This window comes from Mustela nigripes, chromosome 12, assembly GCF_022355385.1.
Source record: "Mustela nigripes isolate SB6536 chromosome 12, MUSNIG.SB6536, whole genome shotgun sequence".
In the NCBI taxonomy this organism is placed as follows: Eukaryota; Metazoa; Chordata; class Mammalia; order Carnivora; family Mustelidae; genus Mustela; species Mustela nigripes.
The window spans coordinates 84,705,117-84,722,621 of record NC_081568.1 but is presented as its reverse complement, the minus strand read 5'-3'; the positions used below and the strand labels follow the sequence as shown (position 1 = coordinate 84,722,621).

At 40.3% G+C, this 17,505-nt stretch overlaps 1 long non-coding RNA gene and 1 pseudogene across 4 annotated transcripts in view; one reads left to right on the top strand and one right to left on the bottom strand.

The window, feature by feature from the left end:
• Nucleotides 1-5,477, top strand: part of LOC132027912 (uncharacterized) — a 41,466-nt gene extending 35,989 nt beyond the window's left edge. For all 4 annotated transcript variants that reach the window (XR_009407245.1, XR_009407244.1, XR_009407242.1 and 1 more), the window contains 3 exons: nt 1,181-1,307; nt 2,738-2,820; nt 4,554-5,477. This is a non-coding gene — a long non-coding RNA (uncharacterized LOC132027912). The remainder of the gene's footprint in view (nt 1-1,180; nt 1,308-2,737; nt 2,821-4,553) is intronic.
• A 9,725-nt stretch (nt 5,478-15,202) lies between these two features.
• LOC132027571 (translation machinery-associated protein 7-like) lies at nt 15,203-15,408 on the bottom strand (annotated as a pseudogene).
• Between the last annotated feature and the right edge of the window lie 2,097 nt (nt 15,409-17,505).

Below are 17,505 nucleotides of genomic sequence, written 5' to 3'. Positions count from 1 at the left end.
TGTGGGAACATGAACTTTCAGTTTATTTGTGATTGCTGGATCCCATGGTAAGGGTATGGTTAGCCCTGTGAGAAATTGCTGAACTGTCTTCCAGAGTGGCTGTACCATGTTGCATTCCCATCAGTTTTAAAACAAAACAAAACAAAACAACACCTAATTTAGCAATCTGATTCCTGGATTCTTTCTTTCATAAACCGCATATACTCAATCCCTTGAATTCTGTCCTTGAATTCTCCTCTCCACTCCTCTCCTTTCGGTTTGACCATCCTGATGGTGCCCCAGTTACCAAGGTAAATAAATATGAAATGCCATTTTTCAATGTTTATTTTTTTTTTTTTTTTTTTTTTTTTTAATATTTTATTTATTTATTTGACAGAGATCGCAAGTAGGCAGAGAGGCAGGCAGAGAGAGAGAAGGAAGCAGGCTCCCGCAGAGCAGAGAGCCCGATGTGGGGCTCGATCCCAGGATCCCGGGACCATGATCTGAGCCGAAAGCAGAGGCTTTAACCCACTGAGCCACCCAGGCGCCCCCATTTTTCAATGTTTAAAAATTATACTTTGACAATAATAGCCAGGGATATGTCCCACACAAAAGCTAACCCTACAGAGTAACCATAGGAAGACAACCTTTTTGTCTTTTTTCTAAATTATGGTCATGACCTTTAGACCTTTACAGTCACACTCAGATTTCCTCAGGGTCAATTCACATGTAAACTGGCTCAGCAACCCTATTAAAGGCTAATATTTAATATGTGCAAACGAGTAGCTGGTGAACATTCCAGTGAACTGATCCATAGATTCATTTTTTAAAAAAATGTTTCAACTTGAAAACCGATTACTGGATAAATGCTAAGTCACCCTGGTATAAATCAGATTAAAGTGAATTTTTTCAAGCCACATCGTCTCCATTTTCTATATATTTTTATTTGGTGGATTCTATTAAGGGAGAAGATTGAAATCAACCCTCTGCAACTAGGTCTTAGATTTATCTTTAAGAAATAGAATCCTCCCAGGGTTTTGAGGCCTATTGGCTGAATTCTGACACTGCACAGAACTTCCCCAGGTGGAGAGACAGAGTAGAATTACGAGTCTGGTAGTCAGGGAAGCTAGGGTGTGTGGTTTGAATGTCAAGGGCGTTCTTGGGCTTGCTGCAAACCTCATTCTGATTCGTCCATTTTCAGACCATTGAGCTGAAGTCGACTTCTCTGCAGTCTTAAGTTATTCCAGACGGTGGATTGAATGATTTTCTCGCCTTACCTTCCTCAGATGTGGAGGCCCGGCAGCGGCCGTGGCTGGCACGGTGCACATGTAAGTTGGACACACAGAACCCACTCCCAATTAATGTAAAGGTCCCAACATAAACATTAGTTCTCACAAGCGTTCCAAGGATTTTAAAGGCTTTGGTGTTGTAAAAAAATATTTAGTCAGCTTGTGACAGCTACAATCCTGCTCCTGTTTCAGCTTTTAAAAAAAGAAGAAGAAAAAAGGAAACCATACTCATTTCTTCCTTCCACAGCTCACTGACGTTCCAAAAAGTAGAAAGAATCCCTTAGCTTGCCTCACTGGTAGAAATGCCTGGTTGGGACATTCCTTTGGCCACTTGAGCTGAAAGCTGCATACCTCGGGGACTGCTTTAGTCTCCGTTCTGAGAACAGACTGAGACGAGTCTACAAAGATAGGAGAACTCTGTGCAAAACCCCCAGAGAAAACAACACAAAATCACACCTGACCTCAGATGGAGGCTGCATCTCCAGAGGGAAAACACAGCCCCTGAGATAGTGGCATCCCTCTGGATCCCTTTCTCTTTTGACTGCTAAGCAGGTAACTACTATCTTAAGAGTGTTTCCAACATAACCAAGGAAATGTAGGAAACTCTTTTACCTGGTGAAATCAGACAGTTGTCAGTATGACACACTGTGGTGACCTTTTCCAAGAAGCCATCCTTACGAGAGAAGGAACCCGCCCTATAGGAAACGGAAAAGCTGACCAGGCTTTTTCTATCTAGGATCCTCACGCTCCTGGCCCATTTGCCGCAGTAGCTTGGGTTTAATTCCTTGTTGTATTTGGCAATGAGCGAGTGAGAAAAACAAGGGTATTAATAATGATAATAGACATTTGAACTTCCTGGGGACACTATGTACTTGTACCCAAGTGCTGAATATAATTTTTAAAAAAGATTATTTGTGTGGGTGCGCAGCGAGACTAAAATTTGCCACAAACTTAAATCACTCATTTTCCTTTGTCCCGGAAAAACACATTTTTTGTCTCTGTGGCATTTGAATCAACTCTCCTTTCCTAATTTTGCCATTTGAAAAGGTTTTATGACATGAAATGACTTTATTTATGTATTTGGAACTCATGCCACAAAGCCTTAGGGCCTGCCAATTAAAAACACAGCAGCAAAAGAGTGAAGCAATTTGATGATTTTCCATCTATGAAATGGTTTTCCATCAGCAACAAGCATCTTGCTAAATGATACTGCTATTTGCTGACTCAAATGCCATAATTCTGGTTGTCTTTCTGATTTTGTGGCAAATCCCACCTGCTGTGGTCTTGGTTGGTAACTTGTGGATTTTGGTCTGGCTGCCAATTATTGATCCCTCTTCTCTATTCCCTCTCTTATTAGAAAAGTAGAAAATCAGCAAGAACTGTATATGCAGGGAAAACAGGGGTCCTGGTAGGAGCCTCCTATGAGGGGGACCTTTTATGAACTGTGATCTATGAAATTCAAATTCTAGGACAACCAAAGTCTGCTGCAGAAGTTTTCTTGGCGTATGAAAATTTGCCCACAAGAGAGTTTACCGGAAATGGAATCCTCAAGGTAAAGACCTGGTGTCTACATCTTTGCTTCAGATGGTCAGATTTCTGGGAAAATCTGAGCTGGGAGTTCTTCTGAGAAGTAAGCTGACATCACAGGGCTGAAGGACTTACCGCCTCAAAACTCCAATGCTCTAGAAATTTACCAAAGCCACTATTTGTTTAAAATTGACTCTAAAAAATGAATCTTGGGAACACTGAAAAAACTTTAAAAAATAAAATAAAGTAAATAAAGTAAATAAAATTAACTCTAGAGGCGCCTGGGTGGCTCAGTCCCTTAAGCGTCTGCCTTTAGCTCAGGTCATGGTCCCGGGGTCCTGGGATCTAGCCCTGTTTCTGGCTCCTTGCTCAATAGGGAGCCTGCTTCCCCTCTCCCTCTGCCCCTCCCAGACTTGAGCTTATGTGCACTATCCCTCTCTCAAATAAATAAATAATCTTTTTAAAAAATAAAATAAATGAAATAAAATCGATTCTAGCTTGTAGTCACATGCACTGATGGATCCTTACAAACAAATGGAGAAGCCATGCCTCAGGAGCGAGTGTCCTCTGCTATGAGGGACTCTGGCTCCAGCAGTTTATATGATCAAATGGCAAAATTAGGAAATATGATTACCACCAGGTAAGAACACATTTGGTGGAACCCTCCAGCAAAAACAATTCATATATTTATCTCTAATGCCTTTTCTCCCATAATTGGGCCTTCTTAAAGAAGAAACTGATCCACTAAATTGCACTTTTGGCATTCTGAAAATGTAACATTCTCAGTGACTAAAGCTAGAAGATGTTTAGGTGTGACCTAAGAACCTAATCCAATCCTTAACAACTCATTCTCTGACTCCCTGCCTCCTTTTTCTACCTTTTTATTTTTTAATTACAAAAGCAGAGCATTAACACATGAGATTGGAATTATACATGGAGTTATTACAGCACACAAAAACTTATTTTTTAAGATTTATTTATTTGAGAGAGAGGGAAAGGGCGTAGGTGTGAGAGAGAGCATGAGGAGAAGCAGGCTCTCCACTGAACAGGGAGCCTGGTGCAGGGCTCTATTCCAGGACTCTGGGATCAAAACCTGAGCCAAAGGCAGATGCTTAACCAACTGAGCCACACAGGCACCCGTCTAGCACAAAAAAATTGTGACAATCTTTCATGGTTCTATCAATTAGAAACAAGCATTATAATCATGTCAGTGTATTTCCTTCCAGTCTTTCATCAATACCAAAATTTTATGTATTTTATATCATAAACTGTATGTATTATACTATAATGTATTATAAATTGTCATGCTTACTAAAAACAACTTACATGCAGAAATGAATAAAGGAGAACAAACATCTCCTATAATTGTAACTCACAATAGTCATAGAAATAATTACTGTGATAAGTTTGATAATATTACCTAGTGTATATAGCTAGCTTATATACCCATTAAATATTATGTATTGTATGTATTATGTAATGTTAATACATAATATCTAATATGTTATCTATTACATATGATGACTTGATATTTTTACCAAATGGTTTCTACTATATATTCTGTTTAGTAATTTTCTAATATATCTAAACATCTTTCAGAGTCCAGATATGTGTATCTACTACATTTTAAAAATAACAATATAGTATTCCACTGCATGTATGTAACCACACTTTTTATAATCCCTACTAATGAAGATTTGTTATTTCTAACTTTTTGCTATTATAAACAATGCAGTGACCATTCTTCCATCTTTGCAGACCTGTTTGGGAAGTGGAATTGTTGGATCAAAGGACATTGTGCATCCATCCAAAAATATGAAATCTTCCATTTGCAGTGATGTGGATGGAATAGAAGGTATTCTGCCAAGTCAATTCAGAGAAAGATCCGTTATCATATGAAACCATTCATATGTGGAATTTAAGAAACAAAACAGAGAATCATAGGAGAAGATAGGAAAAAATAAAATAAGATGAAATCAAATAGGGAGACAAACCATAAGAGACTTTTTTTTAAAATATTTTATTTATTTACTTGACAGACAGAAATCACAAATAGGCATAGAGGCAGGTAGAGAGTATCTTTGGGGTAAATAGCCAGTAGTGCAATTGTTGGGTCATAGGGTAGCTCTACTTTCAATTTTTTGAGGAATCTCCACACTGTTTTCCAAAGCAGCTTTGTTGTTTCTTGCCTTATTAATTTTGGCCATTCTAACTGGTGTAAGATGGTATCTCAATGTGGTTTTGATCTGAATCTCCCTGATAGCTAATGATGATGAACACTTTTTCATGTGCACTATTTTTTTTTTTTTAAGATTTTATTTATTTATTTTGACAGACAGAGATCACAAGCAGGCAGAGAGGCAGGCGGAGAGAGAGAGGAGGAAGCAGGCTCCCCGCTGAGCAGAGAGCCCGATGCGGGACTCGATCCCAGGACCCCGAGATCATGACCTGAGCCGAAGGCAGTGGCTTAACCCACTGAGCCACCCAGGTGCCCCCATGTGCACTATTTTTAACTACTAAACACTACTGGCTGGTTTTAACCACATCTTAAATGGAACTCAAAATGAGTATAAAATGTATCTTGCTGGAGGCAAAAAACAAAAAAAAAAGTGAACAATTTTTAAAAGCTACATTATATCTGTAAAGGTAGGAAAAAGATACAACAGAGTCACATTGCAAAAATTCACTAAGGAAATAAGCAAACATTTCAAAGATGAAAAATTATTTCTTGATGACAATTCCATGCTACCTAAGGTTTCAGGGGAAAAGCTCTTTTAAAAGTAGCCCTGTCAGAGCAAAAGGAGGTTTCTACCTAAAATAATGCATTAGCAGTTAACTTAAGAAACCACAATGTTTCCTGATTACATGATGTTTGTTGACCCGGTTTCTCATCCCCTGGGTTATGCATACATTGTTCCTGGCTGACAGCTTTTAGAGAGTTTCATCCTATCACCATCAACAAAACCTATAGTTAAAAGCAGACTAATAAGCCTGTTCAGAATTATGTCTCCAAGCTGCCTTAAATCACACCTCTATCAGGAACCTACTTCCCAGAAACATCAAACATGTAAGATTCTGCAATTATGGAAACTTTTATTCATTTGCTCTATGTGAAGCCTTGTTCAGAATCCAGGATTTTCAAAACTGAATAAAGGAAAGCTTTTTTTCTTTTCCACATGAAATTGTAGGTAGAAACCTAATATGTAAAACATTAAAGAAAAATGTGCTCAGGTCCAAGCTAGATCCAGACTCAGAGCCCCAATTGCTCAGCTCTCTCCTTCCCCTAGTACTGTGTGGTCATTAAGGTACCTCCTCAGATTGCCGTTCGGTCTTTAGTAAGAAACAAAACAAAATAATAGCCAAGATACTGATAAATTACAAGAAGGACCAAATCTGCAAGAAATGAATCCTGTCTTCTTTTTTCCCCAAACATATTATTTATTTATTTGAGAGGGAGAGAGGGCATGAGCAGTTAGGGGCAGAGGGAAAGTGACAAACAGACCCCCCACCCCCCACACACACCTGCCACTGAGAGGGGAGCCCAATGTGTGACTCGATCCCAGAACCCTGATATCATGGTTTGAGCCAAAGTCAAATGCTTAACCAACTAAGCCACCCAGGTGCCCATGAATCCTGTCGTCTACGGATGCAGGCTTCTGATGTTTAGTACCTTTTCAAATATGTGAAAAATACACAATTATGGCTAAAGTCTAAAATGGCCAATCCCTGTATTAACTAAAATCACATTATGGAGGAAGTTTTCTTTTTAATGCCACACTTAATTCAATTTAAACCAGAAAAACAGTATGTTCACAGATATTATTGGACATTGTTGGGTTATAAGAATGATACTGAAATTAATCTATCATTTGGATTTTAGGAATAATATAAAGTTCAATCTATTTTTATATGTTAAATATTGTGTGTTTGTTTGGAGACCACCTGCATTCTACAGTCCAGCATGACAGGTTTCATTCTATCAGGATGAAAGAAAACTTGGAAGATCTAGAAATTTGGAATTAGAGTAGTCCCACCTTTAAGACCCACTTAAAAAATTTGTCCTTGGGACGCCTGGGTGGCTCAGTTGGTTAAGCAGCTGCCTTCGGCTCAGGTCATGATCCCAGCGTCCTGGGATCGAGTCCCATATCGGGCTCCTTGCTCCGCAGGGAGCCTGCTTCTCCGTCTGACTCTGCCTTCCACTCTGTCTGCCTGTGCTCGCTCTCGCTCGCTCTCTCTGACAAATAAATAAAATCTTTAAAAAAAAAAAAATTTGTCCAAAGGCCATCTACATCAGAATCAAGTTGAGATGCTAAAAATACAGGTTTTTATACTTTACTTTCAAAACTCTTATTCAGTATCTGGGGAGAAGCCCAGAAATTGGTTCTTTTTCAAATGGTCTCCAGGTGATTCCAGTGTGCACTCAGACAGGAAGCTGGTGATGGGGAGTTGCGGTGAGAGATCATAGAAATTCTAACTGGCTAGTGTGCAGGGCTCAGCTGTAGGTAACTATGAAACAGGTAGGCATCTGGAATCCGAGACATCTCATACTAGTCCTGTATCAGTCCTGGGTCAGCATTCTCAGATCTATTCTTCAGCTTTTTGTCGCTCTGCTCAGCAGGGCAGGGTGCCTGATTCCTGTGGGCTGTTTCCTAGCGCCCTACAGCCTGGCTTTCAGAGGGGATCAGTCAGTGAGAGATGCTGGCATCCATCTGAAGGGCTGAAGAAAGAAAGCAGGGCCTTTTCCTGGCTTTTCTGTCTTAGCCTCCTCTGGCCGCCAGTGTGTCTCCTTCACGGTTTCCACTTCCATCAGACAGGCCCACTGCGGTTCTGGCTTCCACTGGCCGACACTTGCCCATGGGCTCTAATCATATGATTCTCTACCCTCTATCCTGCTTTCAGGTGGTAGTGTATGTTCTTTCTGCTGCTGCTAATATCTGGGGATACTGGAATGTCCCCTCCGGCATCTCAGCTATTTCATTACCCAGGTAACCAATCCCCTTTATTAAATTCCTTGTTGGATCCTGGCTGCTGCAGGGCCACAGCCACAGGGCTAACAAGGGTTCAGAACCAGGCCTCCAGTTGCTCCTGGGCCAGGTGGGCAAGAATCAGGCAGGAAGGTCCCCTTCATGTAGGTGGGGCCTTGAGGCATTTTTGAGGTTCCTCCAAATGTGTGATGAATCTCGGTACCTTCTGAAAGGCTGCCTCCTGTGGCCTTCAAAAAGGCCACAAGGGTATAATGTCTTCTGGAAGCCATATGACTAGAGTATCTAGTACATAGGAGCTGCTTAATAAATATTTGATGATTGGATGTGCATAGTTTGCAAGGGAAACTATCTGATCAGAATTAGAGGAGAAAATTTGAAAGAGATTCTTTTCAATATAGTCCAACACATATTTCTGGTGTGAAAATGTGATAGGTTGTTTTTCTGAAACTTATTTATTTTTAAGCACCTAGAACTTTCTTTTTTTGGTGAACTGAATACTCTTTTATGGGAATTAGTCAGGTTTTTTAAAATTAGAAAACCAGGGTTGCCTGGGTGGCTCAGTGGGTTAAAGCCTCCGCCTTTGGCTCAGGTTATCTTCCCGGGGTCCTGGGATCGAGCCCCACATTGGGCTCTTTGCTCAGCAGGGAGCCTGCTTCCTCCTCTCTCTCTGCCTGCCTCTCTGCCTCCTTGTGATCTCTGTCAAATAAATAAATGAAATCTTTAAAAAAATAATAAAAAATAAATAAAATTAGAAAACCAGGCCTATAAACTAAGACTTTACTTTTATCTACCTGGCAATAAATATTTATCTGTATCTCACTTTTTAAAAAAAGATTTATTTATTTGAGAAAGGGAGAGCGAGCAAGCAAGCAGGGTGGGGGAGGGGCAGAGGCAGAAGGAGAAGAAGACTTCCTGCTGAGCGCGGAGCCTGATTTGGTGCTCCATACCAGGACTCCAAGATCATAACCTGAGCTGAAATCAAGAGTTAGCCGCCCAACTGACTGACCCACCCAGGCACCTCTCTCAGTATCTCACTTTGGCAAAAAGCATGTACGAGATAAGTAATACCAGATGCTTGTTACGTTAGGTTTCTACTACGGTTTTGTAGTAAAGTGTTACATTCCTAGGAAAGTGAAAGTCTAGTATTACTGGGAGAACAATTAAGATTAGGAGAAAGCAAAATGGCTTTCAATGTAGGTTGGTACATGTCATATTTTTATTAAAGTTCCATGAAATAAAATTTCCATGTAATTAGTCTCACTAAATAACTAAGACATATAATCTTTTCATTTCTTATTTATTTTTTAAAGGCTTTTTTATTTATTTGAGAGAGAGAAAGCACGAGGTGGGGGGTGGGGTGGAAGGCGCAGAGGAACAAGCTGACTGCCTGCTGAGCAGGGAGCCCAATGTGGGACTTGATCCCACAACCCTGAGATCATGATCTGAGCTGAAGTCAGACGTTTAACTGATGGAGCCACCAACATATAATTTTTTTTTAAAGACGTATTTATTTATTTATTTGAGAGAGAGAGAATGAGCAGGAGTTGGGGAAGAGGGCAAAGGCAGAGGGAGGAGAAGCAGGCTCCCTACTGAGCAGGGAGTCCGACATGGGGCTCAATTTCAGGACCTCAAGATAATGAACTGAGCCAAAGGCAGCTCCTTAACTGACTGAGCCACCCAGGTGCCCCAAAAAGTTTTAAATGAAATGCTCTAATGGACCCTCAGGACAACAGTTTGCTTATGTGACATATATGTCTATAGTACTTGTAGCTAAATAAGCATAGTGTTTGTTCTGTATTTCCCTCTTTAAAGAATTCTGCTATGGTAAAGAGAATAATGCCTCCCCCAAAGATACCCATGTCCTAATTATTAGAACTTGCAAATATTACTTTATATGGCAAGAGGGACTTGCAGGTGTAATTAAATTAAGGACCTTGACAAGAGATACCCGGGACCTAAAAATCACATGTATCTTTAAAATTGGGGAACTTAATGCAAAAAAATGAAATTGGACCATTTTCTTACACCACACACGAAAATAGACTCAAAATGGATGAAGGGCCTCAATGTGAGACATCAAAATCCTTGAGGAGAACAGGGGCAGCAAACTCTTCGACCTCAGCCGCAGCAGATTGTTCCTAGAAGCATCACCAAAGGCAAGGGAAGCAACGGCAAAAATGAACTATTAAGACTTCATCAAGAACAAAAGCTTTTGCACAGCAAAGGAAACAGTTAACAAAACCAAAAGACAGACCACAGAATGGGAGAAGATACTTGCAAACGGCACATCACATAAAGGGCTGGTATCAAAATCTATAAAGAACTTATCAAACTCAACACCCAAAGAACAAATAATCTAATCTAGAAATGTGCAGAGGACATGTACAGGCATATCTGCAAAGAAGACATCCAGATGGCCAACAGACACATGAAAAAGTGCTCCACATCACTGGGCACCAGGGAAATACAAATTAAAACCACAATGAGATACCACCTCACACCAGTCAGAATGGCTGAAATTAACAAGTCAGGAAATGACAGATGCTGGTGAGGATGCAGAGAAAGGGGAACCCTCCTACATTGTTGGTGGGAATGCAAGCTGGTGCAACCACTCTGGAAAACAGCATGGAGGTTCCTCAAAAGGTTGAAAATAGAGCTACCCTATGACCCAGCAATTGCACTACTGGGAATTTACCCTAAAGATACAAATGTAGTGATCCGAAGGGACACGTGCACCTGAATGTTTAGAGCAGCAATGTCTACAATAGGCAAACTATGGAAAGAACCTAGATGTCCATCAACAGATGAATGGATAAAGAAGAGGTGGTATATATATATACAATGGAATACTATGCAGCCATCAAAAGAAATGAAATCTTGCCATTTGCAATGATGTGGAACTAGAGGGTATTATGCTGAGCGAAGTAAGTCAATCAGAGAAAGGCAATTATCATATGACTCCCTGATATGAGGAAGTTGAAAGGCAACGTGGAGGTTTTGGGTGGTAGGAAAGGAATAAATGAAACAAGATGGGATCGGGAGGGAGACAAACAATAAGAGACTCTTAATCTCACAAAACAAACTGAGGGTCGCCAGGGGCAGGGGGTAGGGAGAAGGTGGTTGTGTTATAGACATTGGGGAGGGTGTATGCTATGGTGAATGCTGTGAAGTGTGTAAAGCTGGAGATCCACAGATCTGTACCCTTGGGGCTAATAATACATTATATGTTAAAAAAAATAAAATTAAAATTGGGGAACTTCTCCCATTGCAGTTAGAAGGAGATGTGCCTATGGAAAGATGGTCAGAGATGTACTCTTGCTGGCTTTGAAGAGGAAGGAGAGAGACTTGAAGCCATGGAATGTAGGCAGCCTTTAGAAACTGCAAAAGGGAAAGAAATGGATTCTCCTCTAAATCCTCCAGAAAGAGGCACAGAATTGATAGCACCTTGATTTTAGCCCAGTGAGACACATGTTGGACTCGTGATCCACAGGCTGTAACTTCATGTTGATTTACCCCACTAAGTTTGTGGTAATTTGTGAAAGCAGAAACAGAAACTTATTTATTTTATTATTATTTATTTATTATTATTATTTATTATTAACTATTTTATTTTTTTAATTTATTGTCCTCTGATTGTTGGAAATAAAAATTTTTTAAAAATCTCATGCTTTTATCCCTGCAGTGCCTGGGCAGCTCAGTCATTTAAGTGACTGACCCTTGATTTCGGCTCAGGTCATGATCTGAGGGTTGTGAGATCGAGCCCCCAGTGGGGCTCTGAGCTCAGCAGGAGGTTTGCTTGAGATTCTTTCCCTTTGCCTTATCCCCTGCCCATGATTGCTTGAGCACACGCTTGCCCTCTCCCTCAAAAAAATAACAAATAAATAAATAACTAAAAGTCTTCTTAAAAAATCTCTTCCCTTTATCCCTTATGGGCTGCAACTGACAGCAGCAGCAGCAACAGTGATCCTAGAGTGTCTGAAGTTTGGCAGGACCAAGAGCTGCGAGCTGTGTTGAATCAAACAAACAGGCAAAGAGTAAAGGGCAAGGTGGGCTTATCTGCAGTTCAGTCCCCTGGGCTGTTCTTGGAAGCTCTGTTCTGAAAAGACATGCTGTTTCTGCAAGGTGTAAAAACAGGGCAATGCTTCTACATAAACCTACTCTTGGTGTAACAACAAAAGTAGCTTCATAAATAGGGAAATCATTCCAATAAACACACGGCACGCCAATGATCCTAAAAACCTGCTCAGGCATCTAAGAACTAGTTATACCTCCCCAGCCTGAGGCCAACAAGATTATCTCTCTGTGATTTCCAACAACAAGAGAATGATACAACTAAGCAGAGAACTCAGTTGTGATTAGTAAGCCTGCAAAGTAATAACTTGAGAGTGTGTCTATGAATAGCAACCCACTCTCGCCACCAACGGTCTTTGATAGGGATTCTTGATGGGTTTTTCCCCATATTGGGAAAATATAACTTCAAAACAAGTTTCCTAAATCCTACTATACAAGAATTCTGGAACCACCACTGGAACTAATATTTGATACATGACGTTGACATATCGTCAGTTGAAAATAGTTTGGCATTATCTTCTCAAGTTGTATATATGCATACTTATATTAGTTTCTGATGTCTGCTGCAGCAAATGACCACAAACTTGATGACTTAAAAAGAGAGTAATTTATTTCCTCATAGTTCTGGAGACCAGAAGTTTAATGTCAGTTTCCCTGGACTGAAATCAAGGTGTTGAAAAGGCGCGTTGCCTTCTTCTCTTCTGTCTAGATTCAAATCTCCTTCTGCCTCCCGCTTTATAAGGAGGGTGGGATTGCATTTAGGGCTCACTGGAATAATTCAAGATAATCTTGAATCAAGAAAATCCCCAGATATTTAACTTAATCACATTTTCTAAAACTCTTTTTCTGTATGAGGTATGGCCACAGGTTTGAAGGGTGAGGATGTGCACATATCTTTGGGGGTCATTGCCAACCTACCCCAGTACCCTAGCTATTCCACTCCTATTAAGTGCTCTAGAGATACCCCTGCTTACATGTATTTTTTTGAAATGCATTTTAAAAGTCTGAAGTAAATCACCCAGATGTCAATTGGCAGGTGAATGAATAAGTAGAAGGGCATATTTACACAAATGGAAATTTATCCATCAGTGAGAATAACTGATCGGTAGGATCAGGAAATAACATGAATAAACACTAGTAATAATGATGAGTAGAAAAGCAAATCCTTACTAGTGTACATAGCACACTGTTCTTATAAAATTCAAAACATTTTAAACACTGACTAGGGACAAATATGTGGCAAAGCCATCATTTTCTTTTGAAGATTGATTGATTTATTTGAGAGAGAGATTAAGCACCAGTTGGGGGGGTGGGCGGGGCAGAGGGAAAGGGAGAGAATCCTAGGCAGACTCCCTATTGAGTGCAGAGCCTGAGGCGGGGCTCTATCTCATTACCCTGAGACCATAACCTGAGCTGAAATCAAGAGTAGGATTCTCAATGGACTAAGCCACTCAGGCACCCCACCATGATTTTCTTTTAAGTGAAGAGAATGATAAAGGCAAAATGTAGAAGGTGGTCATGAACTCTGTGTTGGAGGGAGTGGAAAATGAGCAGGCTGAGGGTATGGGATTGGGAAGGATTACCCAGGGTGACTTCAACGGGATGATATTTTTAGCTCTTATGCTGGAATGTAAATTCTCAAGTATAACGTTAGTAATATTGCTTTATATGTATTACATATTACATTCTATAAAATACCAACACATTGCATTAGGCATTTTTTGTGGCTAGCTATAGAGAAGCAAGCTTACTAGAGAAAACAAAGGGATTGATCGCAAGGCTTCACATGCATAGGAACTGGAAATCATCTGGGCTTTAAGCAGCCTCAGTACTAAATACACTCTCCTTCACTCTTACCTGCAAAGACAAAGAAGCTATGGCAGGAAGGCTAGGTCAACAAAAAACAGATTCTCTGACAAATTCTTCACTTACAGATGACTTCATCTTTGAGACCAGTGTTTCCTCCCTAAATATAAGAATAACACTCACCCCAACCGCAAAAGAATAACCCAGATTTAATGAGTCACAATTTCTAAAGAAGATCCCAGATAATCTGCATATTTAATAAGATACCAGGTTATTCTCATTATCACGGAAATTTGGGAAATTTCTGGAGCAGTGCCTGTCAAATGTTAATGTGCACGGGAATCACTTGGGATCTTACTGAAACGCGGATTCTGATTTAGTATTTCTGGGGTGTGGTCTGAATCCACCTTTCTGAGAAGCCTGAGGGAAGGCAGACACTGCCAGTTAAGGGCGCTGTTTACGAAGCTAGGTTCTAGAGCTCAGGACAGTTACAGACCCTCTTGGAGAATCTGGGAAGAGCTACCTATAGATATATTTCTCAGCAGAATACATAAACATAAAATTTAACATAAAATTGCAGAGTTTGGAGAGCCCCTGAACACTATTCTTAGGCTCGTAGAACATACTATCAACCTGGTTCTGATGAAGAGATGACAGGAATCTTCATTTAATAATGTCCAACATTTATTACTTCTGTGTGCTTTGGCATTGTTGTGCTAAGTGTTCTAGACATATTATCTCATTTAATCCTCACAATAAACCTATAAGGTAGGTACTTTTATTATCACTCTTATCTTACAAGTGAGGAAACTGGTGCACAGAAACTTTTAGGTAATTTGCTCAAAGGTATTTGGTGAACCTGATTCCTGAGCCCAGGTGTTTAATTACTGTGTGGTGCTTACAATGGTCTTAATGTGTTGTAATTATTTTGAGGAAAGTGATTTCATTTTATTAAAACTTGACTAAAACTAGCCTCTGCCTTCGCCTATGGTCATTATCCCAGGGTCCTGGGATCCCAAGGTGGGGAGGGAAGGGCGTTGCTCAGCAGGAAGCCTGCTTCTCCCTCTCGCACTCCCCCTGCTTGTGTTCCTCCTGTTGCTGTGTCTCTCTCTGTCAAATAAATAAAAATCTTTAAAAAAACCCAAACAAACAAACAAAAAAATTTGCCCAAAAAACCCCCACCTTGTCTGGAAAGTGAAAATGTGGACAGACTAGATCTGCGGTTTTCAAATTCTGATGGCCATCAGAATCTCCTGGGGCTTTTGTTAAACATGATAAGAAAATAATGCTTAGGTTCCATGCTAAATCTTTATCTTAGAATCTCCAGAGATAGAATGGAGCTGGGCATTTTTTTTTTAATGATTGCTTCATTAAAAAAAATTATTATTATTATTATTTTACAAAAGTTTGTTCTTAAATCTACAACAGGATCTAAGACAACACTTCTTTCTAGTTATAGGTGGCAACAAACGCTAGGACAGGGTGGGGAGGGGGAGTGGGGATCCAGATGTTTAAATAGGAATGGAACTGAGGATCACCATTGCCTCAGGCACTGTCACTGGCTTCCCTTTTGCCAGATCTGTTAATTCCACCTGTGGCCAGGGGCCCCTTCCCTGTGGCTTTCGTTTTTAGCTCTTCTTGCTTCTGCTTCTCTTTCTGTTTCTGCTTGAATACTTTATCTCGTCCATCTCCTTGGCCTGCTTCTTGGGCTGTTTCAGAGGCTTCTTCTTGTCACCATCGCAGCAGGACATGGTGCCTGTCACCCCTTCCCCAGACCCTGCCTGGGAAGCCAACAGGGGAAGCCTGTTGAACCAACACCCCAGATGATTTCAAAGTAAAAAGTTCTAGTATCATTGCCATAGACTCTTCAAAGGTAGCATTTTAAAAGAATAAGCTAAATGAAATCTGTTAGGGAAGACACTCTGAAAGGAAAGGTAGCTCTGAAGGGTAAGAAGTGCCTAGAAATGCATTCCTGGCTCTGATCTTAATGAGAAAGAAAAGGAGGAAAGGACCTAAGTTTCCTTTGCTTTCCTTTGATTCTTTGACTTCCAGTTAGAATTATTCTGTACCATTGTGATTTAGAAGGGAATAGATCCACTTTTTAAACCACTTCACATACTAGAGAACACAAAAAAGCGCTTATGAAATGGTATCATAGACGTGTAAGCAGGCAAATTAACCCTGCTTCCCACCTTCACCCCAGACAACCTTCCATTTGCTAAAATAACAGCAGAAAAGTGTGGGAGGCACAGCTTGCCTCTCTTCTCAAGATTTATTTTCCCTTTTCTCTTTTTTTTATTAAAACTTTAAAAATTTTTTTAACTGCTGAGTACAACTCTGGAGCTGGGAATACAATGCTGAAGGAGGCCTATTGCTTAAGGCAACGAGTTCAGCAGTTGTACCCATCCAGGGATGGGGTTTAGGAGAGGCACATGGATAATATAAGAGCACAAAGCAAGGGTTGTGAGAGAAGGATGGGTTTTATTATGTGGCTGAAACAGCTGAAGAAGGTGGATTCTGAAGAGTAGGAAATGGATGGCCATCCTATTCAAGATTTTTTTTAAAGCACAATATATGCATTGTCTCTAATGCTATAGATATCTTATAGGTGATTAACTCCTGTATTTTGGTGATACATTTTTAAAGAGATTATTAAGGCAATAATTTGTGAGCATGTAGAGAAAGGAAGTGGTGATCAAAAGCACCAGTTGTGGATTTACTAAGAACAAGTCACGTCAGACCAACACCATTTCAGTGGATTAGGGAACCAGGGTAGATTTGGGGTTGAGTGGGTGTTAGGAAAGCAGAAATAATGGAGGTGGAGTCACAGAAATCTTTGTTTTTGAAAAAATATATATATTGTTTGCTTAGATCAGACGTTTGCTAGGCAACTGCACTCACACTTTTTCGTGTTTGATCATCACAGTAAGCCTCTTAAGAAAATTTTGGCTTCCTGAAAACCAACGACAGCATAACATTCAAGCTCTGCAAGCTTGACACTGAAGGAGAGGGTGGATGGGAGGGGCTACCTCGGTGCAGCCCGTTTGCCCACCCATGAAGTCCCCAAGGCTAATCCTAGAGGTTCACCTCCTTCTATGGTTCTTCCCATTTGTGCACTGGCTCAAGAGTTAGCAGAAGACATTAACCCTCATACCTCTTAGCAAAACTGTAAAAGGACTGGGAGCCATAAACAAGATTTTAGGAAGGATGAAGGGTAACGAAATGGAAATACACAGAGAAAATGATTTGAAACCAGATAATCCAGTTTACAAAATAAGGTTTGCCCTTCTTCAGTTTATAACCCGCTACAGAGATTAGGACTTCCTCTCACAGCTAGATTACCTGTTTTAAATTACTCTTTTCAGCAGGTCCCTATGCGTTTTCAGTGATTCTTCTTTGCCTCCAGACACACTCTTAAGGTATAAACTGTTCTAACCGCACTTTTAGAATCTTATCTTCCACTCACCCACACTGTGAGGTTTTTCACCTGTCTTACTCAGAGGCCTCAGAATAGGCGACTGGTTTTGCCTCTTTGCTCAAACCATTCTTCAGTCCACTCAGCACTCTTTCCTGTCTGCCCAAATTGTTTTATTCAGGGTATTATGGTTTGATTCAATTAAGCTAGCTCAAGTAAAAGGTTTTCTTAGAGTAATATGACATGTGAGTTCTCAGAAACAGGACTCAGCATACTCTTTAGCCTTGTATCAGTGGTGAATATTTGAGGCTTAAACAATTGTTTTTCTCTCACATATGAAAAAATCTGGAGGTAGCTAGTTGCTGACTGTTTTAGTGGTTTAACATTATAATCTAAAGACTAGGGGGACTACTCTTCTTGGCTTTTTCCTCAT